This window comes from Rhipicephalus microplus, chromosome 7 (genome assembly GCF_043290135.1).
Source record: "Rhipicephalus microplus isolate Deutch F79 chromosome 7, USDA_Rmic, whole genome shotgun sequence".
Lineage (NCBI taxonomy): Eukaryota > Metazoa > Arthropoda > Arachnida > Ixodida > Ixodidae > Rhipicephalus > Rhipicephalus microplus.
In genome coordinates this window covers 34,511,796-34,537,202 of record NC_134706.1, presented here as the reverse complement: position 1 = coordinate 34,537,202, position 25,407 = coordinate 34,511,796, and the positions used below count along the sequence as shown (strand labels likewise).

At 45.7% G+C, this 25,407-nt stretch overlaps 1 protein-coding gene across 1 annotated transcript in view; it reads left to right on the top strand.

Moving 5' to 3' along the window:
- Positions 1 to 1,358: 1,358 nt before the first annotated feature.
- Positions 1,359 to 25,407, top strand: part of LOC119179275 (diacylglycerol lipase-beta-like) — a 53,192-nt gene continuing 29,143 nt past the window's right edge. The window contains exon 1 of the mRNA XM_037430342.2: positions 1,359 to 1,497. The gene's annotated coding sequence lies outside the window, so the exon portion shown is untranslated. The remainder of the gene's footprint in view (positions 1,498 to 25,407) is intronic.

The following is a 25,407-nucleotide window of genomic DNA, read 5'->3' as shown; positions in this document are numbered from 1 at the left end:
TCTATCTATCTATCTATCTATCTATCTATCTATCTATCTATCTATCTATCTATCTATCTATCTATCTATCTATCTATCTGGCTTTTCATATCCAAACACACACAGACAAACCAGACAAACTGAGCACAAGAGGGAGCAGTGTTTTTATTTGTTAAAGTGTTACTTAATTATTCGGAGGAAGATTGTAGTGCTTATGTGAATATAAAACTCGCTCCCTTTTTGAATGCTCTACAGGTTGACGTGGTTCGCATTTTCTTGTTTGTGAAGAACGTGTTTCCAGTGCACTTGCCAGCAACACGCTATTTCAAACGCCGAGATGGTAATAGAACTTCGGCGACTGTCACAATAGAGGCCATTCCGGTTTAAATTAATCAAGAATTAGAGCTGCAGGTTTCCTGCAAACAACTTCTCATTTTACGTAATTATTTGTCTAAGCTTTTTTTTTGCATGCTGTTCCTTTTTGTTGTTTACGACAATGTCGAAAGAGAAGGGGCAACTTGAGCACGTAATTCCACGAAAGCTTGCGCAGAAGAATGAGCGAAGTGACTTCTAAAACACACACACACACACACACACACACACACACACACACACACACACACACACACACACACACACACACACACACACACACACACACACACACACACGCGCGCGCGCGCGCGCGCGCGCAAGCACGCTCAAACAAACCAACAAAGAATGGGGGTGGCAGGGGAAAGAACAAGCACGATTTATTTTGTGCGACATGTGTTACACAGGTCGATCCTGGCTCTTCCGTGAATCTACAAAAGTTGAAAGAACTTGCCACCACGGTGGTCACGCATAAATGTGCATGCTATAGAGTCATTTTGTGCAACTGACGCAGGAAGGAGATGTAAGAACGGGGTGTACGCAGAAGTTGTTACGAAGTTGACAAAACCACCGCGGAAGGGGAAAAATGCCGTAGTGCACTTGGTAATACATTCAGACGACATAACTGCGCACGCTCTAAACACAAAAGGCCTCTCAAGGGTGCTCTCTCATTGGCCGACGCCATTGAGAGAGAGAGAGAAAGCGCGAATGTCGTCTGCTATTATAAGGACGACTGTTTCGTCTGCTCAGAGAAAAACGCAGACGACCGGGTATACAGACGACGCTCGAGCTCCCGGCTATTTTGAGAGACCCGCCATGCGCGAATATGTTGCTCGATATTCCGTGTTGTGACCATTCCCGTTATCCTCTGGTTGCCTGAGCTATTATCAATATCTTGCGTGGTTATATGAGTCATTGACACCTCCTGTGCACTGTTGGGACGTGCAATTCCGGGAACATGCAAAGCAGTCGATTTCTTGCATGGTGACGTCTGCACCGAGATACATGGAAAGTCGACGGCAACGCTTCGAAATTTCGTGGCTTTGTGCTATTGCTTTTTTTAGGTTTCGTTGTTGCTTCGCCATCAGAGCCATCATCAGACGCTGATTGACGTCCACCTCAAAAGAAAAGGAACAAAAACATTTAGTAAGTGTCTATCCCATTTTCTTTCCTATCACGCAATGTCATCTAAAATTACCGCTTAAATTAGACATGTACTTGACATTCTCGATTTCAAGCAATCTGTCTGTATGTGCGTCGAGTTTCGCAAAATTTACCATAAGTACGTAATTCTTTGTTCTGATGTTACTACTTGTTATGAAGTCTCATGTTCGAATATCTTGAATGCTAAAGTTGCCTCGACAGTTGCATCGAAAATCGAGCTGTTCGAAGTTTCGAATATTCGCACACATTTACTTATGACCACTAATCTTGGTGTTGAAGGTTTAATTCTAGTCTAATAGGCAAACACTAAAGAAATGGAAATGGGGAGGGGGAGATAAGTTTCGCCTAAATAAATCAGTTGGGAGATAGCTTACATTCATCTGTGCGTTCACATGGACATCTTCATTTTTTTTTACTACGTGCGCTATAACTTACTTAATGAATAATTAGGATGACATTACTTGGGGATGCCGAAAAATGTTTTCGACCTTTTCACTGCAGCGTTTATTGCAGGCCTCCACTAAGTTGCGTGGCGGTAAAGCCCCGTCAACCACTGAGACGTATATGTTATGGTCATACAGCTCGCTAAAGGTTTGTTAGTTCAGGCTTTATGGCACAAAAGTGATTGGGGCTCTGCTTCGCTATAGGAACGAAATGTATATAGAGTATCAACTGCGATACACAATTAGAAGCAAGACCCCTTCTAATACAGGACTTGTCCATCAAATGCGCTGTATCTGGCGACACGTTAGTAACGCAACTGTAAGAGCACTGGCATTTTCTGATACTGGTGACAGGGATATGTAAAGACTGGAAGTACCCTTTCAAAAAATTTCATGGTGGATTGGAGGAGCTTAACCTTTTTATGCATAGAACTTCTCCGACGTCCCTCCGCCTATTTTGTTCTAATTACGAGTGGACTGAACACGTTACCTCGTCACTGTCTTTTGGAACCATAAAAAAAAAACAAATGTTCCAGTAGTATACAATTTGATTGAACTGGATTGAATGTTTCCACTCCAATCACTCTGTATTTGCGAGCACTTTAGTTAAGACGTTCGAGTGTGGAGATTTCTTCGCCGACGTTGCAAATGAATCTATTTAAATCGGGACAACTTTCACGAAATTCTTAAAGAGCTCGTTAATTTCAATTAGTTCAAACGTTCTCATTAGTAAAATAGAGTTTACAAGGAACTAATTATTTCAACACACCAGCGGACATGAACCAGTCATTGAGAAAAGACGATTTTCTTAATCTATTTATTAAAGGACCCCAATAGATCGACAGGGTGCGCTATATGAATGGATAATGTGCGTGCATTGTAAACCACTTTGATTGTCTGTAACACCCTACGTTAACAGAGTTTTAACAAACCAAGACACCTTTATTGTAGCGTGTTAATTATAGGTTCGCAAAGCACCCTTAAGGGTACTGACTGTTTTACAGTCATGTGTCTCACTTACAGCGGGGTGGTGACCTGTTCGCCCCCGAGCTAAAATTTTTCTTTAGTTCGGCCTAGTGCCTTGTACACACGAATCCAAATTATGCTTGTATGGAAGGCCTCCTCATTGATTGATCGCTCAACCTTGACCTTGATTTCCGCGCTATTTACTATTGTCCCGTCACTCCTTTCACCACACGGAATGACCAAAAATTCTGCGTAACACACATTGAGTTTTTTTTTCTATGTTCTAGTATGTTCGCATCTTTTAGCAGGGAGCGTCATTCAAATTGTGTTCATTGTTCTTTTTTGGTGAATAACTGGTATTTCCTCTGTCCTTGGAGTTCCGTCAGAAGTCTCTCATGATTTTCGTCCCACATTCATCGCCCACAGAAGGTAGTTCATACAGCGAGTGATAGCAAAGATGTTTGGATTGTAGCATACTCCATTCCGTCGCGTCGTCAGACGGTTTTGGCCAACGTTACTCGTAACGTTGGTTTCGGCAGTGATATAGGCGACATTCTCGACCGGCACCGGAGCGGAAGTTCAACGAATTGCCCAAACGTGCCCTGAAAAAAGGAATGGTACGGACTTCTCGCTGAATTTCGAAAGCTTGCCGGTAGAGTCTTGACACCTGTAAGAAAGCTCAGTGTGCCACGAATATTGTAGAACTGAAATTTGAGTTCCGCAAAAGAATTGAGGGTCGTCTTGAATCAAATTAAAAGCGGCTCACCCTATTTATTTATTGAAGTTCAGTTTTTTTTGAGTTGCAGTATTTCTTGGTCGCCCTGTACTCTTCCACAACCATTGCTCCAATCGTCTTTTACTGGTCTCTCTACCGCTGAGGCTTTTCACTTTGCAATTTGGTCCCATCATGTAGGCTAGTGCCTTCGCATTCATTTAAGACATGTTCTATGGTTTCCATAGCCCCACCGCGGTGGTCTAGTGGCTAAGGTACTCTGCTGCTGACCCGCAGATCGTGGGATCGAATCCCGGCTGCGGCGGCTGCGTTTTCTATGGAGGCGAAAATGCTGTAGGCCCGCGTGCTCAGGTTTGGGTGCACGTTAAAGAACCCCAGGTGGTCGAAATTTCCGGAGCCCTCCACTACGGCGTCTCTCATAATCATATGGCAGTTTTGGGACGTTAAACCCCACATATGAATCAATCATGGTTTCCATAGCCTTGCCACAGCAGGTATGGCTGTTCATGGTTAGACAAGCGCAAAAATACACACACTCAGAGAGGACACAGACAAGCGCTTGTCTGTGTCCTCTCTGAGTGTGTGTATTTTTGCGCTTGTCTCATCATGAACCTTTACCAACACGCCCAACTGGCAGTCATCCTAAAAGGTATGGCTGTCTTTGCTGAATGTCGCCGTACAACAAGTAGACCATTCCCCTGTAGCTTACCACAGCACGCCCATCTACAATTAGTGAGTTCTCGCTGTACAACAAGTCGCTGTATCGAGGCAACGCCCGTGCCCCTGGCGACGGCAAAAGAAGGCTGTCCGAACCACCGGGCAGCAGGCGTGCACGTACACGTCTCTTCGCGTCTGATCCAACGTTCGTCTTCGTTCGCCTTGATCGGTTGACAATGGAGCCCCCATTGTCACGCTCCGCGGCCGCCTCAAAACGCCGGATGTGGCCCGCCCTCGACATCGAAGCGGACGTCTCGGTTACGGAGCCCGCCGGCGGTATTACAACTCAGACCTTCCGGCTAACACGAACAGAATAGCACGACTGAGTCTTCCGTCAGAGGAAGGAATACTGTGCCGCATTGGTTGTTCGTGGTTCTAGTCGATTCATTGTAAATAATGTATCAGCGTGAAAATGTGGAAAGGAGAACGACAGAAACGAGAGTGTATAAAGAGCGCTAACTTCCAGCTGTGTATCCCACTAACGATACCAGAAATGTGTGCGCATGGAGTGCCAGCGAATATGGGAAAGAAACAAAGCAAAGAAATAGAGTAATATTGATCAGCATGAAATTCGAAGGCATTCATGATTGGCGCCAAGATATTTTTACCGGGGCAGGGGGGGGGGGGGTACCAACGAGAAATGAGTTCATTCAGGGGACAGGGAGGCTGAGACCATATGCGTCATGCTTTGACTATGTTTGCTTTGGGGAAGGGAGGGGGCAAAGGGGGGGGGGGGGGCAGGTGGAAATTGTGGAAGGCTGGAGCCCCCCACCCATCTTCCACCCCCTGTGGCTTTAACAGTGTGCCTAGGGTGATAATATCATAGCCCTATATTCGCCAACTTTCTGGAAACCTTCGCTCATCTTGGTGAACGCTTGCATTCCAAGTTTTTGCTCTAGCACATTAGTTGTGTCATATATTTCGCGCGTGTTATTACCGGAGATTTTAGAGGGGGCGACCCCGCGCCTGTAAGGCGGAAGGTCTAATTACTGCAACTCTTTGAACCACTGTTGAAATACATGCGCTTCGCAGTTACAGGCTACAATCAAGCTAGCCTGCGCATTGCACGGGTTTTCAGAGTGGTGTGTGATGATGACTTAGAAAAAAAAAGAAAAGTTTGTACGCGCGCTTTAGTGAGATTATATGGATCCCGTCAACTGAGCTCATTTTATTCAGACATCATTCACTTCATCATTTTGAATAAAAATATTCAATTTGTGACAAGGAGGGGATATAAAAAGAGTCGGGTATCGTTATATTTATTAATCTGTACTGATGTGAAGTGCGTAATCATTAATATATATATCATAATTATTGATGCGTCATAATTGGAGTTCTTCGTAGCGTGTGTGACCTAGCGCTCGTGCAACGGTGATAAAACAGAACTCCTTCGAAGCATATCAAATAAAATATACCGCCGCAGGAAACACAATTTCGGCACTTGTTGGGTTTCCTGGATCAGAAAGTTTCCGTATACGGTACATCCTACTTCTCCTTCGTAGAAGCCTTACTGGCTGAAACAAAAAGTCAGTAGAAACGAAACGCCCCTAAAAAATTCTTTTTAAGGAGAATAGGCGGGCATTTCTGATACGAGAAATGAAGCGCATCACCACCACCATTGATACAAACGCTTCATTTAGATTTCACAACCGGGACATCAACATGTGACCGTAAAAGAAGTCCTTATAAAATTCCAGTTACAGTGATGCATTTCTAAGCCGTAATTCAGTCAATTTAGTCACCCACGACTTGTTGCCCGAAGTATAATTTAGTTGACATCGGACGCGGAGGCGCTGCCCGTCATGCGAAACCATTAAAAAGGCTTTGTCTTCAGTTGCACAAAAGAAGGCACAATCAAGACACGAATACTTCTCTACGTATGAATGCTGTTTGAAAGTGAAAATTTCAGGGACTCTGCTATAGGTGCCAAAAACCTTCAGGGTTGACGACGTGTCTACAATGTCACACCATTCAACGCCACGAACGCGCTTGACACCTCGGTGACCTCTTTTTTCAACGACCGACTGTCCTTTCAGGCCTGTCAGGTCGCAAAGAATTGCCACCCTGTAATCAAGAAATTGCTGCAGCTGGCTGCTCTCATAGTGTTTCGAGTTGCTCATTCGCAGGACGCGTTTTCTGTCACATTGGGATGTCACTCGTTATCCTTGCGTACGCCGTAGTTGTGTCCTCGGGTGATGACACTCACTGAGGTCCTCATTGTTCTCATCCAAAAGATACAACTTGCGTTGAGTGGTAATACCTTTTTTCGGTGCTATTAGAGCTAGAGTTCTTTAGGGGACACAGCTGGTATATACACCTCTAGAGCAAAGGTTCCTTGTGTGGCCCGGTATTGTCCTATCGGCTGTTGCCTCCCCCCTCCCCCCCCCAAAAAAAAAGAGACTGAAGCGAGGAGGTGACGCTGTGAGGCCCACCCCCACGATAAGTTCAGAAAAGAGGTGTTCCCTCGATACATCAATGAATCTGCTGACCAGCTTATGAAACGTAACGAAATTCACCCCTTGAGGCCGAGAAGTCTGCAAGAAGCATCGCCACTTAAAATGGTGACCCAGTCGATGGTCAAGTCGGTCTTACGGGCTCATGTAAGGGCCGCATTCATGCGAACGTAGGATTCATGTGACCGCAGCCGCTGCTTCGTTGGTTCAACCATAGTTTCTGGTTCGACCAGCAAGTATTTAAGAAAACACTGCGCCGTGCTGACGTCATTTTCGCTTGTCTTAGTATACACATTCCTTCCTGAGCACTAAAGCCACTACTGAATTTTTAACACGCTAGTTGCCTAAATGGGTAGCGGAAGGCGTTTGTCTTTGGGGCACATACCAGTGTTGCATTGATTGGAAGAACGTGGCGCTCTTGTGTGGCATGGTTTAAGGTCCCTAGATGAAAGGAAACTTGTTTCATCTAGGGACCTTAGCATGGTTCGGGGGTAAGCGTTCTTTGTGCACCCCGCTGCCGATACTTATCGCTCGCCGCTGTGAGAGCTCCCTTGAGCGTATCGTCATGACGACACACCTGAAATAACTCTTGCTTGCAAGGCCAATCTGAATCACGGTACGTCGCGTCCGTCCGGTTCATCTTACATACACCATGGGCTTCCAGGTTCCATGCTGCACACGAACACCGTCATAAACAGCCATGATGTCGTATTCTGTATTGAGTCACTCGCCGGGGCTGAAATAGCGAGCCCCTTCCAAGCATTGAACAAGATGGCGGAGTTTGACAAAATGGCGGCAAGCATGCACGATGAGTCATCTCGTGCCCACAACGAGATCGTCCGTCCGAGCGACGCGTATAGAGCTGACAAGATGGTGGAATTGGACGAAAAAAAAAAAAAAGAGGCACGGATGTCCACGATGTCAACAGTGAGGTATCTCAGGTCCACAATGAGACGCATTTGGCGTACGGCGAGCCCAGCACATTGTTCGGTCGCTTTCGCATATCGCGTGACAAGCGACGAATCAAGGGGCTCGGCATGTCCCACATCTCCTCCTCTCTTTCTCTGGTGGTAATGCGTCTCCGTTTAGTAGCGAAGCAAGCTGTCCTTGACATGGAGTGTACATAGCTGAGCGTTATCAGAGGCAACGTAGTCTCAAGTGACGACGCAAATGTGACGAGGAAGCCGAGCCACTGGCGTGCACCGCACGAATGCTGGCGCGATGCACACACGCGGTTGACCACGTATACGACTGGCGACTCGGGGGCGAGTTTGCGGGTTTGATGCTTTATTTAGAAAGGAAAAAAAAAGTTAAGCGGTTGTGCCTAACACTGTGTGTACAGAGGAAGCTGAAAAACAAAACAAAGAACAAAAAAAAGCACCGACTTACGCGCGTAAGCGAGACAATAATAGGCGGACTTGTTTACACTTCTTGGCGCTGAAACAAAAGTGTCCCAGAAGCACGAATAAAGAGACGAGGAAATTTTCGCATCGGTGTGCACTTGCGGGAATCGTTGGGCGAGAATACAACGTGGGGTGATCACGTCTGGAAGGATGTGCATCAAGCTGATGTAAAGAAAAAAAAAAGTCACAGCATATCCACGGAGTCAATGATGATGAGTGGGGCAAAGCTTCGGGAGGGGGGGGGGGGTTATCGGTAAATTGTGGATCATCCATCCGTCTGTCTGTCTGTCTGTCTGTCTGTCTGTCTGTCTGTCTGTCTGTCTGTCTGTCTGTCTGTCTGTCTGTCCGTCCGTCCGTCCGTCCGTCCGTCCGTCCGTCCGTCCGTCCGTCCGTCTATCTATCTATCTATCTATCTATCTATCTATCTATCTATCTATCTATCTATCTATCTATCTATCTATCTATCTATCTATCTATCTATCTATCTATCTATCTATCTATCTATCTATCTATCTATCTATCTATCTATCTATCTATCTATCTATCTATCTGTCTGTCTGTCTGTCTGTCTGTCTGTCTGTCTGTCTGTCTGTCTGTCTGTCTGTCTGTCTGTCTGTCTGTCTGTCTGTCTGTCTGTTTGTCTGTCTGTCTGTCTGTCTGTCTGTCTGTCTGTCTGTCTGTCTGTCTGTCTGTCTGTCTGTCTGTTCGTCCGTCCGTCCATCCATAATCGCGGATCGTATATATGTATATAAATTTTCAGTTTCCCTTTAACACGATGTATACGTTATATTCGAACGACCACAATAAATATAACCTTCTCTTATTCACGCTCGGTGATTGGAAGGTGGAAAGTAGATAAAATACGTATGGAACAAGTAAGAGGCACTACCCAAAAACATGGTTGTAGAAAGATACGGTTTTTTTTTCTATGCACAAAAAGGGACAATGTGCTAGCCTTTCTTTTTCTCAATCATTAGGTTAAGGTAGTTATTTTATCAGATAAGTAACGTAAATAATTACAGGCTAGAAATATTACATAAAGTCAACAACTTGCGTTGGGACAATGCAATAGAAGTACGCTTTCAAATAGGATTCGTTGGCGTGCAAAAAAAATGAAAACGACAAAAATAACTGTAGTAGGTGTGAAATCTGAGAGCTAAGCAGGAAAGCGACAGTTGTGGAGATAAAGAGTGTTAACATATTTCGTGTTGAATTCATCAACTGTCATCATCCTCACCAAAAGAAGGCTGACATCGAACTCCATCGTTTTGTAATTTTAAGAAAAAATTACATTTGAAAGAGCTATAAAAGACGGGAGAGGCGGGGTCGGATATACAAGCTAACGATACATAATGGAATGGCTAACATAATTCAAATAATCAACTATTCAACTAACTATTCTTTAGTGCATATCACAAGTGTTTGAAATCAAGCAAGCGTTCTCGCAAGCTCCACCTTCTTCTACATTCAAATAACTTTATTAAAAGGTGTTGCTAGTTTGTGCGACAAATAAAAGGTCCCGCCTATGTATGTGATGGCCAGTCGCTGTTGAGTATACTGGCGACTTCCTCTGCCTGCTGGACTGCCCTAACTTGATATTCAGTGGCATAGTTTTGCAACACCTACGCAGCACTGTGAGTCGATCACTGTTAGCCACATATTCGGTATTGTTTGTTATCCCTCGACCTTCACCTACTATGTTTTCCAGAGCGGCTCTACCATGGAGTAGCTCTATAGCACCGCAGTTTTAACATATATCTGTCTTTGCATATGTCTGGGTAAAACGAAGAGTGAAATATTGGGTCGATCCGCTTGGAACGATACATTTGCGATGGACGCGATAATTCTAGAAGCCTGAGTTCTTGAATTTGTATTTAGAAAAAAGAGTTTTACGATTTCGAATATACTTTGTACTCAACTACGGAAGAGCAGTGGGTCGTCCCTGTGTAATACGTGTCGCAATCTGTTTGGAGTTCGACGTGCATCGTGGGCGCGTTAAAAAAGCCCAGGTGGTCGAAATTTCTGGAGCCCTCTATACTATGGCGTGTCTTATAAACATATATAGGGTGGTTTTGAGGCGTTAAACCACAACAAAATCAATTATTATTATTATTATTATTATTATTATTATTATTATTATTATTATTATTATTATTATTATTATTACTTTGAACGAGCTTTTAAGCAAGCTTCAAGTTGCACACGAGACGTGTCAAAATTATGGCGAAAATTCATCCTCCTTCTGTTTACTTGTTCAACAAAATTTCTCTTCATACATTCGACCTTGAAGGTAACTGCAACATCAATGCACTTCGTGAAAACTTCAGAAGCACTCACGTTATCTCGAAAACAGTTTTATCGTAACTCGTTCCGTCTGGAAGTACACAGCTAAGTTTGATGCACTGGAGCGTGTGCCGTATATGATATCTAGTGCAAAATTTAATTAGTGAAATCCCGGTAAACAATCAAATATTTTTTAGTTCTAGCGTACTGCGAGATAATCTGCGTTTGAGACACATTCTTTGACCCGAATAACACAACTGACATTGCACAGTCGCTTTCTTTCTTTTTATTTATTTATAAAGTGGTAAAGCTTCGAAACATCGACGGCCCAGTGTAAGCACTTGGTCAAGGCCGTCGGAATGAGCCTTGGGCGCGAGCTGCAGACACTCGTGCGCGCAAGGTAAATCCCACACGTGCATGGGAAACACGCAAGAAGGTTGCGCCCCGCGTCGAGCCTTGCATCCGTGGGAGTGGTCGCTCGTCTAGATCGTTTCCTTCCTCGTTGCCTTATCTTATTGTTCCGTTTGCTTCCTTCGCCGTCGGCGTTATCGCACCGCGCCTGTCTTCGACTCTAATTGTTCTCTGTGTCCTCATACACATTCACATTCGAGACATACAACGCCGGTTTGATCTACTCTGGAGGTGCTCAAAGGTCGAGTATAGAAGGCAATGCCGACACGATATCAACAAATGTGTGAATGATGCGCAGCTTGCAAGCGTTACTTTGTGTCGCTAAGAGGTTGTGCGTGATATGATAACGCGGTATGCGCAGTGTGACTTGCCAAATTAGTTTAGTATATATATGTTCGAAATGGGCAGCCCGTTTTTCTAGAGCGAAAAAATCTAGTATATACAACTAGCGATGGTTTTGATTGATTAATTGATATGTGGTGTTTAACGTCCCCAAAACCACCATATGATTATGAGAGACGCCGTAGTGGAGGGCTCCGGAAATTTCGACCACCTGGGGTTCTATAGCGTGCGCCCAAATCTGAGCACACGGGCCTACAGCATTTCCGCCTCCATCGGAAATGCAGCCGCCGCAGCCGAGATGCGATCCCGAGACCTGCGGGTCAGCAGCCGAGTACCTTAGCCACTAGACCACCGCGGTGGGGCAACTGACGATGGTTAATGTATATATGTCGAAAGAATATATAAAAATGATTCTCATGCACGTATACGTCTCATATTCGAGAGTATCGCAGTTGTGAGACAAAAAAAAAAGTACTTCTGCTGAAGTCGTAGAGTTTGAACTAGCGACCAACGCCATTTCCAACGCTCCGAATAGACGTTCATGATGAGACAAGCGCAAAAAATACACACACTCAGAGAGGACACAGACAAGCGCTTACTAGCAGACAGGAACTTAATCACAGGTTCCATTTTCTTTGCCATGTGCGGTGTTACATTGCTAGACGAAAACACATTCACGCAATCAGTACTGCACCTCTCTGAGTGTGTCTATTTTTTGCGCTTGTCTCATCATGAACCATTACCAACACGCCCAACTGGCAGTCATCCTGAATAGACGTTGGAAACTTCGGAGGTTGTATTTTTTTCCTGACTGCGAAACACTCCGAGTGTGTCGTTTTCATCTGCATGCATCTACTCCATGAACACAACATTGCAAACTAGGAGCGTAGCCAGGAATATTCTTTCGGGAAGAGGGAGGGGCCCATACTTTGCGTTTATCCGTGCATCCGCTTGAATTAGGGCATTATCCGAAAATCATTTGGAGGGGGGGATCCGCATCCTAAGTGGTTACGCCATGGTTACAAACCACCTATAATTTATCCTTCACGAGAAATTGTCGAGCGGAAATTGTCGCGCTGGGAGTCAAAGTTTTGGCAAGCTTGTAAATGTTGGTTCCCAGCGTTTTAAACTTCAAGAGCCCATCTTCGTGTGAAACACACAAACACGCGGGCATGCACGCACGCACTGGAGTTACAAAGATCCTCCTGAACACAGAAGGTGGCGAAGTGTACTTTACGAAGTGAGCGTTTGTTAATGCATTTAGCTGGGTCGGTTTATCATTAACTAACCCAGCTAAATGCATCAAACGCTCGGTGAATGATTGACTGAATGCTTCTACGTTACTAGGGGACACTGAAAAGGACCAAGGACTTGCGGTTGCGCTGTCTCTTTCTGCGTATATTCTCTGCGCGTGTACACTATATATTAACGTGGAAGCATTCCGTGCGTTCATAATGACAGGTAGATTGCCACTATCCCTCAAGAGGAAGGTACATAACAGCTGTATCTTGCCGGTACTTAGCTACGGAGCAGAAGCCTGGAGACTTACAAAGAGGGTTCAGCTTAAATTGAGGACGACGCAGCGAGCAATGGAAAGGAAAATGGTAGGTGTAACCTAAGAGACAAGAAGAGAGCAGAGTGGATTAGGGAACAGACGGGGGTTAAGGATATCATAGTTGAAATCAAGAAGAGGAAATGGACATGGGCCGGGCATGTAGCGCGTAGACAGGATAATCGCTGGTCATTAAGGGTAACTAACTGGATTCCTATAGAGAAGGCAAGCGGGTTAGGGGGACACAGAAGGTTAGGTGGGCAGATGAGATTAAGAAGTTTGCGGGTATGAATTGGCAGCAAAGCACAGGGCCGAGTTGACTGGCGGAACGTGGGAGAGGCCTTTGTCCTGCAGTGGACGTAGTCAGGCCGATGATGATGATGATGATGATTCCGTGCGTTTGTATTGTCGTAATTTCGTGTCAGTGTCTTCACGCGTACCATAAATCCGTACCAACTAACTCTAAAGTATGCCTATCCATACATGACGCTGTCTTTTCCTCGATTCTTCCCAGAACCCCTTGGTGTATACGCACGTATGTGCTTCAAGAGTGCAGTTAGTGGTATCAAAAACAGCAATGACAAACGCAAAAAAAAAACCCATAGACATGTACAAACAGTCAAAAACCCGCTAAGCGAAATGTCTGCCCAGAGTCGTATACACTGCTCTTTTGTACCCGCAAAGTACGTCCCGTCTCCTCGTACGGGTGCTGCTTATGCACTCGCTGCAGCAGCGAGGAAAACGGTTGTGGGCAGGAGTATACATTTCAGCGTATAGCATCTTTCACAACTTCTGGGCCCCTGTTTCTTCGTTACACGAAGTGATCTCGTGTGAGTACGGGGAGAAACCCGTTTAATCACGGTACCTGCAGTGACAGAAAAAAAAAAAAAAAACAGGCGACTTTTGTTTTTATGCGGCGTTCAAGCAATAAAACGACTCACCATACAGCATCCAGAAAGGACACAATATATCACTCTCTCTACGCTTCGTGTATGAACGTCTTCTTGACACCACTAAATAAGGCGTAAAATGCATCTAATAATAATAATAATAATAATAATAATAATAATAATAATAATAATAATAATAATAATAATAATAATAATAATAATAATAATAATAATAATAATAATAATAATAATAATAATAATGATGATGATGATGATGATGATGACGATGATGATGAACGAGTTCCTACGCGCCAAAAGCACAGCACGATTAGGATAATAATAAAAAAATGATATCTGAGGCTTTTTAAGTCCCAAAGAACGATATGATTACGAGGAACGCCGTTGTCTCCGAAAATTTCCACAATCTGGTGTTCTTTAACGTGCAATCACGTCGCACAGCGTGCAGAGAGGCCTCTATTCATTTCGCCTCTACCGAAACGCGACCACCGCCGCGGGAATCGAACCCGCGACCTACGGGCCACCAGCAGCGCAGCACCCTATAGCCACTGCTACAGCGTGGCCGACGGTATTAACACGCCGTGACGGTGGACTCCGGAAATCTCCGGCAGATGGCGTTCGATCGAAGTGCACTCACGTCATATTAAGGAGGATTAAACAAAAAATTGCTGGAGCGGAAGCTCCCGCAATGCCCTGCCGGCAGAAGTGAAGCCAGCTTTTGCCACTGCCAAGATGGCGGAAATATGGTCTTTTCTGTCAGTGCCCACTTGGAGATCAAGTGGCTTTGATATGTTATGTAAATGCTACGTTAGTTCTATATTAAAGGATATGTGTTCCCGACGAAATAACACGCAGAAACGAGTATGGATGACTGAATCTTTAAAGAACTTTGCCTCCAAGTAGAGGCTCACTAAGGAAAACTAGTAACTGTAAGACGCACTTGGAGCTTTACGTGACCCGAAAAAAGTTTCCACATTAAACTCGTTGGGCGTTCGAGGGAAACGCTTCGTTTTTAATCGCTGAACGGCGATAACTTATCATGCCCCCCCCTATTGGAAAAATTGCCATGGTGGATACTGGAAAACATGGTGGGAGTAGTGGAAATAATAGTGGGCATGGTGGAAATAATAGTGGGAATGGTGGAAATTATGATGGCTATGGTGGGACGTAGTAAAAAATATGGTGGTTATGCTGGGACATACTGGGTGGTATGGTGTACAGATGATGGGTAAAGTGGAAATGATGGTGGAAAGCAGAGGCTAGATAGTGGGCAATAATGGGACAGTCTGCCCACCATTGCGATAATGCTGGGAAGCCCTAAGCATATGGTGGGTGGTGCTTATTATGGTGGGCTACATGGTGTACCAAGTTGAGAAACTCTTCCCACCATTGCGATAATGCTGGGAAGCACTAAGCAGATGATGGGTGCTGCTTGTTATGGTGGGCCACATGGTGTACCAAGCTGAGAAGCTCTGCCCACCATCGCGATAATGTTGGGAAGCAGTAAGCAGATGATGGGTGGGCTTATAATGGCGTGCAATTTATATAGTGTACAAAGCTGGGATCTGTACTCTACATGTTCTACCACCATGATTTCCACCAAAGGTTAGGCCTACTGACTGAGCCCGTACAATCGTGTTATCCGTGCTTCCGGGTTTCAGAATACATGATTACGACGATTAAGTATGACAATACAGCGCAGCCATATGACATCAATTAACATAAATGAAGCATTTTTCATTGTGTATGGTGTCCGCTCAAGAAGCAACAAACATCGATGCGACGCGATTAAAGCACTCCCAGAGAACGTAATTTAGTGTCTTCTCATCGACAGCCGCCGGTCACACTCGCCGGCACTTCTCTAGTTTTTGTACGAGAACTCAGACGTGGCGATTCGTGTGCTTGGTGAACCAATATGATAGCGTAATGTTTCCGGCACACCGCATTCGTTTTGGCCAAGCCATTATGTAGTTGTTGCTTTAGCGAAAGAGCTACAGCATTGCGCTGGCGCGACCGCCCTCTACATTGCGCGAAAAGCATCCCAATACTTAATCAAATAAATTAGGCGGGCGTATATGTGGAATGAGCCTAGAAGCGTCATAAAGCGTGAACAGATGTCGCCCTTTAGAACGAGCGCGAAACAGATATTAAACTTGGCAGACCCCGCCGGTAAACTGTTGCTGCTCCCCAGTCCACTTGTTTTTTTTTCTTAAAGTTGTGAATTGTAAAAAAAAAATAGCACTAGTGCCATTAACATAGTGGCAATCGTTACAGGCCGCAGTTGCTTGTGTTTAATAAATGTGCAATATTTAGTAGCAGGTGTAGATCTTGTCTATGTTGTGTACACGACAAACATAACTAAGTTGAACCTTAAGTTTGTATGGCAACTAAGTATTTAACACCCTGTCAACGTCATGTTGGTGTGGCGCAGTGGTTAGCGTCTTCGAATGGGAATCCGCAGGTTGCACGTTCGATCCTCCGGGGCGCCTTGTTTTTTTTTTTTACGGGACAGGTGTTTCTTATACCGTTTTTATAGAATTCTTTTTTTATTTTTTGTGGCAGCTCGTCACGGTGATTCTGACGTCATTTCGTGCTCAAGTGTTGCCGGCACTGCAGCACCCACCATACCCACCATGCGCCATGGTGGGCGTTTCCCACCATTCACCCACTACATTAATCCACTATAATGGTGGGTGGTGGTTTCCACCATGCCCACCATTCGTTTTTTTCCGATAGGGCCTAGTAAGATGGCCGCCACAGTCGCCATCTTGCCAGAGGAACGGCTTCACTTCTGCGCAAGCATTTCCACTCCAGCATTTTTTTTTTCTTTAATCCTCCTTGCGTCATACCGTCGACGGTGCTCTACCGCACTCGTGTATATACACTTAGAAGCGTGGCAGTTTGGGCTATAGTTGGTATGACATGACGATAGTTATAGCGCGAGAACAGAACGACGACAAAGAGACAACACGGACACGAGCGCTCGTGTCCGTGTTGTCTCGTCGTTCTGTTCTCGCGCTATAACTGATCGTCGTGTATACACGTTGCAGAAAGTAAGTAACCGGTTACGATTACTTCCTTCAGGATGTAATCGATTACAGAGATCCCCCACAGTCCCACGAAAGTAACCAAGCGATTACAGAAACGCAATCGGTCACTTTTGGGTGTCTTATAATTTCCTTCGAAAGATTCTCGCCGTAATGCAATGCCGCAATATTTACTCAAACTGCGACGACTCGCTGTGGCTTGCACGTTAAAGAGACGGTAGGGGGCTTGTGTGAAGGCTAAGAGGCTTGCTGTGCCTTGCGTGATACAGCGTTATAACCGTATAGTTAACTTGCAACGGGTGTTCTTTTTCAATGTTGTCGGCGCTGATCCTTCCACGTTTTCTCGTTCAAGAGGCCAGCTGCTGAACTGAACACTCTCAATTCATGCTTTGTAAACCAGTTCACACCCTTAAAGGTGCTTTGCCATCTCTATAACTCTGGCAAGAGTGTTTTAGTTTGCCAATACGCCCTTATTATAGGGTGTTAGTTATTGACACGACAAGCCCCCTTAAGGGTAAAAAAACTGGTTTACTCTGTGCGCTGGAAGAAAGGGCGCTTTGATAACGTAGAAGCATCTTGGGCACCAGCTCGTAGTATCAGTGCTTCAGTGCTATAGCACTGAAGCACTGAAGCATCGAGCGCCAGCGACAACTATATAGCTGTCGCTGGCGCTCGAGTAAGGCTTAGCAGGTAAGACCAAGACACCCTAGCCGTGTTCGGGAATCGAGCCCGAACTCTCGAGAGCGGCTCTTAAGTAGCGGGTGGGTCCGGGAGCATTCCAGAAGAAAGCGCCCAAGACAGCACGTGTTTATGCCCCTCGATTGTGCCGAAACGTAGGAAAGAAGGCAAGTGAAAAAAAAAAATCAGAAAACAATTCCTCGGCCTTTTCGCAAGGTATAATCTCCTGCCTGTGTTCTTTTCCTCGCTCGTTTCACTTGCGAAAGAGATTAGTTCTACGAAATAATGCTCACATTGCCGTCTGCCAGCTCGTGCAAACTAAACTTAACAGCCACGCGAAGACACACGTACGTATACAACCTATAGTATACGCATTGTCATGGCCTTATAGTTGTCGTTGTGCAAGTGGGTTCTGCCAAGCACGAAAGCAGTATAAGTTGGGTAATGGTTGCACGTTGTAAGCGTTAGTTCTCTACTCTTCCTTGAAGCCGACACACAGTGAGCCTCCTGGCTAGTGCACGTTACAAGGTCTTGTGATACGCGTGTACATGCACGAGAGATTTGCGTACGAACTAAGTTTCTCTCGAATCACTGCTGAGCGTTAATTGTGGCTGCGCGTCCCGGTGATTATGGTGTTGAATTGCGGCTAACAGAGGTTCTAGGAGAGCTGGTCGACTCACTGGAATGAAACCCTAAGTTGAGTGTTATAGAGACAGAAAATGAAGGGCTCTTCGCTAAATTAGGGGCTCCTCATTAAGGGATTAACGTATAAAAGCATTCGTTTTTCCAAGAACATGCCTTGATTGAAATAGTCTACCGGAGTAGATTGTCTCGTCGCCAACCAGTTCCCTTGACTGGCCCCGCCACGGTGGTCTGGTGGCTAAGGTACTCGGCTACTGAACTGCAGGTCGCGGTGACAAATCCCGGCTGCGGCGGCTGCATTTTCGATGGAGGCGATAATGCTGTAGGGCCGTGTGCTCAGATTTGGGTGCACGTGAAAGAACCCCAGGTGATCGAAATTTCCGAAGCCCTCCACTACGGCGTCTCTCATAATCATATGGTGGTTTTGGGACGTTAAACCCCACAAATCAATCAGTTCTATTGACTGTGCCTTTGCTGAATTCTTAATTGTTCCAATAGGTGTAGCATGAACTCTACACAGCATGCATAATTTTTTAGCCTTTTGTATGTCTTTTTTGTAGTAATACTGTAATGCAGTGTTCTTGGTTTGTCTCAATATATTGTTTTCAAGTGATCTGTTCAGTATGTACATGTGTTACGTAACCTGTAGTCTTAAACGTATTGATGATCTTGTTATGTTACCTTTTGATGTTGTAGACCAGCTGTAATATGTTCTTTTTTTTTTTGCGTTCCCCCTACAGTAATGCCCATTGGGTGCTGTAGGTATCTGAATAAACAAATAAAATAAATACCAAACCTAACGCTTACAAAAAAGAGAAAGGGGGGAGGGGGGGTGTTGGAGCGTTAAGAAGTGGAACGGCATTTTCGCCATTGGCGCGTAATTCAAGTTCGGAGCACTTCAAACGGCAACCGGGCTTTTCGTATGCTGTCCTATTCTGTCGTATGCTGTATAGCGTATCCATCCATGTTAAACATTACGTATAGCATATATGACGCATAGTAAAGCCATCTGTAGCATATTGAGCGTGCGTTCGCGCCAAAAAGAATTCTTCCCCTTGTTCGCCCAACACGGTGGTCTAATGGACGTCGGCATTTCAGTCACTCTGTGTATGTACAGTGGTGACGGGTGGGGGGGGGGTTCAGGGTGGGGGGGGGGTTCAAAAGTTGTTCATCAACTACAAGTACCGCTTTCTAGTTTATAACATCTTGCATCTTTTCATCATCAGCTACAAGTACCACCATCTAGTAAACACTACAAGAACTAAACGAGAGGTGGCTACATACAGGAGACGGTACCGCCATCTAGTGAACACTGCAAGAACTAAACTAGAGGTGGCTACATACAGGGGACGGTACCGCCATCTAGTGAACACTGCAAGAACTAAACTAGAGGTGGCTACATACAGGCTACAGGGGACGCACAGCCCACGCCCTAAGGAGCTTCGTCCCTAAAAGTTCAGTGGCGTGTGGTAATAGTGGGGTAACGTGGTTGCTTGGGCGAGTTGGTACGACGTGATTCACATACAAAAACAGCGCCAATAACGAGGGACGAGAAAAGAAGGAGACAGACAGTCTGTCTCCTTCTTTTCTTGTCCCTCGTTATTGGCGCTGTTTTGTATGTGAGTAATTGTGTGGTTGTGCAATCAACACGATAGAAAGCCCCGACATCAACACACCGCATGCTCATAACAAGTGCGTATGCGGACATGCTACAGAGATTTCCGTCACAAAATTGCCGCAGGGAGACGCGCCGTGCTGCGATGGTGTATCTTAAAATGAACATGGACTTGCTGAACATGATTCGTAGATAACGGATTTGTCGAACCGTCGAGACAAACAAGTAGATTCATCGAAAGTTCAACGAATACTCTCTCTGCAGCCTGTTTGCTCTCACGGTTTAGCTGGGCAATGGCAGCGCCAGGAATCCATCTTGAACAGAGGTGTATCTGTCATGAATATGCCGACAAATCAAGGCCTATTCTTACTAAATTTCGCCAGCAGTGCACTTATGGCTTTCTTTTGCTGTGAACTGAATAAGGCACTAGATCACTGGTTCGTGCTTTCGAAAAACAAAAACAAAAAGTTCGAAAGACAACATGCTTAACAATGTATAGCAATAAATAAAACGGAGTGATGACGTGGTGCTCACAATGACCCCCATTTGGACGTTGGCTTTCCGGGAGCCAAGGCAGGAAGTATAAACAGTTCCTGGAACGACAACAGGTGTTAAATGCCACTGTTATTGCCAAAATCTTGCACGACCGTAACCTTACACTTCAAACAATAACGGGAGAGGTGTGTCGAAAAGAGTTGATCACTGGTCTAGTTGGTGGTGCAGAACTGGCTATACAAACCCAGGAGAAATTCGGTATCCTGCTGGAACCAGCGCAGAGAACCACTGAGCACTTTGCTGGAACCAGTACAGTTAATAGGCAGCCGGCTGGGACCAGCGAAAAACCATTAGACAACCTGCTGGAACCAGCGGAAGGCCAGTAAGCACACTGCTGAAACCAGTACAACCAACAGTAAACCAGCAGGTTAACCTCTGGTTCGACCAGAAGCCACTACAAACCAGCGGTAAACTTTCCCCTGGGAAAAGAGGGGCCCGTGGTCTACGTACGATAGATATAGAATAACAGAGTTAGTTACTGGGATAGTTGGTGGTACAGCTATGATTGAGTAAACGTTTAGGGCTCACACGACCTCCTTAATTCCTCATCCACTCTCTCGCACACGCCTATACGGTACACTCGTTTGTGACAATTCAGTACGCGGCTTCTAAAAACGCTGGTATATGTTTTAGCCCTGGCGTACTTCTGCTCGATTGCTTGCCCAGAGGTCGCGGGCATAGAGTTTCCCAAAATTAACTAGAGGGCACTCTGGCGCTGCGATCGTTCAGCGACCATGGGAATGATGGGTAGTACACACATTCGCCTAGTCTTCGTACTTGCGGGCGGCGAATCGTACTTGCGGCTTCGTTTATTACTGGTTACGGTTTTGTTTTGAACGAAGATTCAACCCTTTTGGACTTATGGACTTGATTCAAAATAATAAGCTTAAAAGAATAAGGCTGTGAAGCGCAAACGGTGAACATTTGCTAATTTATGTTTTCGTGAAAAAACAGCTCCAAGCCACACGAACACATACGGAGCCAGAAGCAGGACAGAAGTACGAAGTTTAGACAAATGTGTGTACTACCCATAATTCCCATGCTCGCTGAAGCGCCGTGCGTTGCGACTCCCGTAGACGCTAGCGCCACAGTTCCCTCTAGTAAGTATTGTGGGAAACTCTATGGTCGCGGGATCGAGTCCCGGCCCCGGCGGCCCCATTTTAGTGGAGGCTACAGATGCTCAAAGCCCGTAGGCTTACGTTTAGGCGCACGCTAAAGAATCGCACGAAGGGGAAATTCGCAGAGTTCTCCACTACAGCATTCCTCATAATCAAACCCTGATTCTCGGACCCAAAAGTCCGAAGCTAATCATTATTATTGCTAGTACATATACATTTTTGCGCGCAGATGTTCTATGGTATATAAAAGGACCACTTTCACGGTACACGGCTGCAACCGCGCTGTGATTGCATCGCGAATGCCATGGCGACTTATGCCGCGGGTCGGCCGAGGTCTGTAAAGGCTCGCCCTTCCGTTCTGGCGAAGTTGGCGCGCTTTCTCGCGTCTCATTCCGCGACGACGGAAGAAGAACAAAAGGACGACTGACGTCATCGAGATAATCACTGGACGCTGACGCGCCCACGTCGCGTGCTGTTGGCCCCAGAATTAAGCGAGAGAGGCCACTGGCGTGTGAAAACTTGGCTACGTGCTCGGCTTCTGGTGCGCTGCCTGCCTTATCGTTCGTCTTGGTAATAGAGTATACAAACGCATGACGCATACAAAAAGGGGGGGGGGGATCTGGCTGCAGTTCCAGCGTGTCCCCCCCCCCCCCCCCCAATGCGCAAACCGCGTGTTTATTTATAGCAGTGATCTTGCGTTACACCTCTGATGTATACGCCTCATGTTTAATTAAAATCAAGTGCATGCCGTTCTCGAGTGGACGTAGAATTCGTAAACCGTGCCTTTCTTGTTCAGGAGGCAGCATTGCTTGCTTTGTTTTTCGACAATTTTCGAGCGCGTATCCAGTTTAACTGACCCGGTTGCACGAATTCACTGCCCCGCAGGCCTGTCATGGACGTTGTGCAGTGTTTTCCAACTTCAAACAAGTAAACTTAGCTATAGCTTATGAAAAGTTGTAAGGATGTCGTTTGCTGCGATGTCTGTTCGACGTCTACAGGATAGACAGTCTGCATTCTGATGTTGGTATCCCATGTGTCGTTTCTATAGGCGCGTTCATTGTTAATGATCAGTTTTCGATTCCATACGCGCATCTCTCTCAAGGTACTGACACTGATGACTTTGTCTATCAGCTATAGTTTATGGTGAACAGTTCAACGAAACAGGTCCTAAGTTGCCGGAGCAGTCTATTTGAAATCTAGAGCTAGTTATTTAGGCCAGGTACATTATTATTCCCGCTTTAATGGCGGTCGTATACTTGACCCTTTCAGCCCTGGATTTTTTGTTTTGGTCAGATACACTTTTTGTGCGCGTTTTTCTTGTAGTTAGGACCTCAGAAGACCACAAACAAAAAATTTAGCCACTGGTACAAGTATTTTCGGATTAATTAACATGGCATCAATTCAGGTAATTAGGGCTCTATGATTGGAAATTGTAAAAAGTGACTTATTTTTTTTCTGCGAATCAATGGTGCACACAAAATGGAAACCAACGTCTTACTTTTCAGCCTAATACTCACTGAAACAGCTTTGATACGTCGTCCCGAAAATGGCGCTTACCCGCCTCAACTTACGCGCCTCCGCTTCACGGAAGACTTCGGTCACGATTCTTCTTCTTTGTGGCGGCTAGCTCCACAAACCTGCCGCAATATTGGTGTCAATTGTAGTGGGGATCATTGAAAAACTATGCCCCCAAGAATGAGCAGTATTGGTTACGTTTCCGAGATACTAGGGGAAAATTCGCGCGGTGGTGTCAATTGACACCGCCAGGGCCGAAAGGGTTAACAACTCAAGTGCGTTGGTAACTCGCGGGACAAGGGTGAGTGATGCGCTAGGAGTGACTCACAGCGGAATCGAGCGCGAGACCCTTTGTTTAAGCGTGACCTCGATGACGCTTATCCAGGGTGGTGGTATAATTTGACGTCATTCTGTCGTAATGACGTCACGAGGGGCAGCGTATGCCAAAGCTCCGGTGCTCGGCGCCCGCCTGTCGTGACTCCCACTTCTGGCAACTCGTTTACGTTATATACTGTCTCAAACTTCGGCTTTGGCCCGTATATATGTAATGGTATATGTATACGGAACTGGAAGCTCATTGTGTCCAGTGTTTTTGAAGCGGCGAATTGTAGCGAGCGTCATCTTGGCACTGCTCCCGGCATGAAATTACGTACGTGAGAAGACTCACGCAATAAGGGTACACAGCAGCGTCAAGAATTTTCAAGCGAAAAACACCGTTATACGCTTTCGGTGCTTGCAGAGGTGAAGCCCTACCTCTCTTGCCAGCCCATGTTGATGGTACTGTGCGTGGAGGGCGCGATTTGACATGTCTCCGAACATCTGTGCGCGAAGAAAGTGACACAGAAACAAGTCCGTGATTAGGCCAAGTTTCTAAGCAGCATACACATCCGTAAACTTTACCTCACACTATATATTCCGCGAGAAATAAAAAAAAAAACCATGTCATTCTTCGTGTAACCATACATAAAACATCACGTACGGAGAAATTTGGAAGCAGAGCCAAATTTTTGTTACGATTCTTCGCTTTTTCTCCCATTTGAAATTTTCAAGACGATGCCAAGGCGGCATTATGAGTAATCGCTAATTAAAAGCTCGGCCCTCTGTAAAATCAGGGTCAATAGAACTGTTTAGTTGCGACAGTGCCTGTCACTGCGAACTCCAAGACGTATCATTCCAGTGAGGTCTGCCAAAGCCAATTTTGTCGCTATACACATTTGATGTCCTCTTTTGGAAGGGCATGCAGAGAAGGCAAACATCGAAGAACATAAGAAGGAAAACATGTGGAGGAGAGACAGAGTCAGAAGCGCTGAGGAGATAAGGAAATGCGTTGGTGAAATGCGGCCACAGCAAGCACAGGACCAAATCAGTTGGTGGAACTGCACACCTGCTACCTCATAATTTGGCCACAACATACACAGGATGTTCCTGCTACCAAGGGAGTGTTCATAACACCTAAGGAAAGAGCCGCAGAGTGGTTGTATCACAACAGGTCATCAGTGGTCTTATCACGCGATGTACTATAATCAACAGAGGATGCCACCTGCCAGTCCAATCCGGCCTTGACGGGGAGCTAAACGACGTTGGTCCACGAGTTCTCCCCCTATGATTCCACGGCGTCTAGCTGCTATTGCCGGAAGAAGGGGGACTTTTGTGGTCCAACGTTGTCATCGCACCTAAGAAGCTGCTAAGAAGCTGTTAAAATCGAGGAAGAAACGTCGTTACAGAGTAGACATGGTGGCCTTTCTTGTATACTAAGCGGTGGGCTAGGCTGTCGTTTTAACGAGGGCAGGAAAAAGCGCATGTGTCTGACGCAGCTCATCATCATGATCAGCAGCATGCCGGGGAAGCATTCTCACCCGTAATTGCTTTCCGTGGTTCTTTCGTTATATTGTCTTACACGGGATGCACGGAGGTTTAATCAAAGGGTGTGAAGGAATGATCCTGCAGTGACAACTTCCCACTGGCGACATCTTGCGTTCCGCGTTTGACGTCGTCATCTTAACAAAGCGATGTAGTATACATGCAGGCACGCACCTCGTGTATATAGTTAGGGCAAGATGGAAGGTGCTGCGCTGTGGAGCTTGCTGTTGATACCAGAAGCCCAAGCTACACAATTTTAAGTATCTGGCAGTGAATTGGTCGATGTTACCACGTGACGCTTCAATTAGCGATAGAAAAAAAACAGACCTTGAAAGACATGAACATGTAAAGAATGGTGCACGATGCACTCACCGTTAGATCCTCACTCATGCCAGATTGATGCAGCTTCTATATACGATCGCACGAGCATGCGCAGATAATCTATCGTGCCTTCTTTTCTTTTCCCGCTGTCGTGTGCATCTTCAGCTGTTAATCGGCGTCTTGTGGTGCCGTGACTTAGATGCAATGCGTCCGTGTTTGTACGCCCTGTCTTTTAGAATGAACCCGGACAATAAATCAATGATTACGCGGCCTTGACATTCTCAAAGGCGCCTTGTGGTGCACCGGTACGTTTTAAAGCGGCGCGCATGA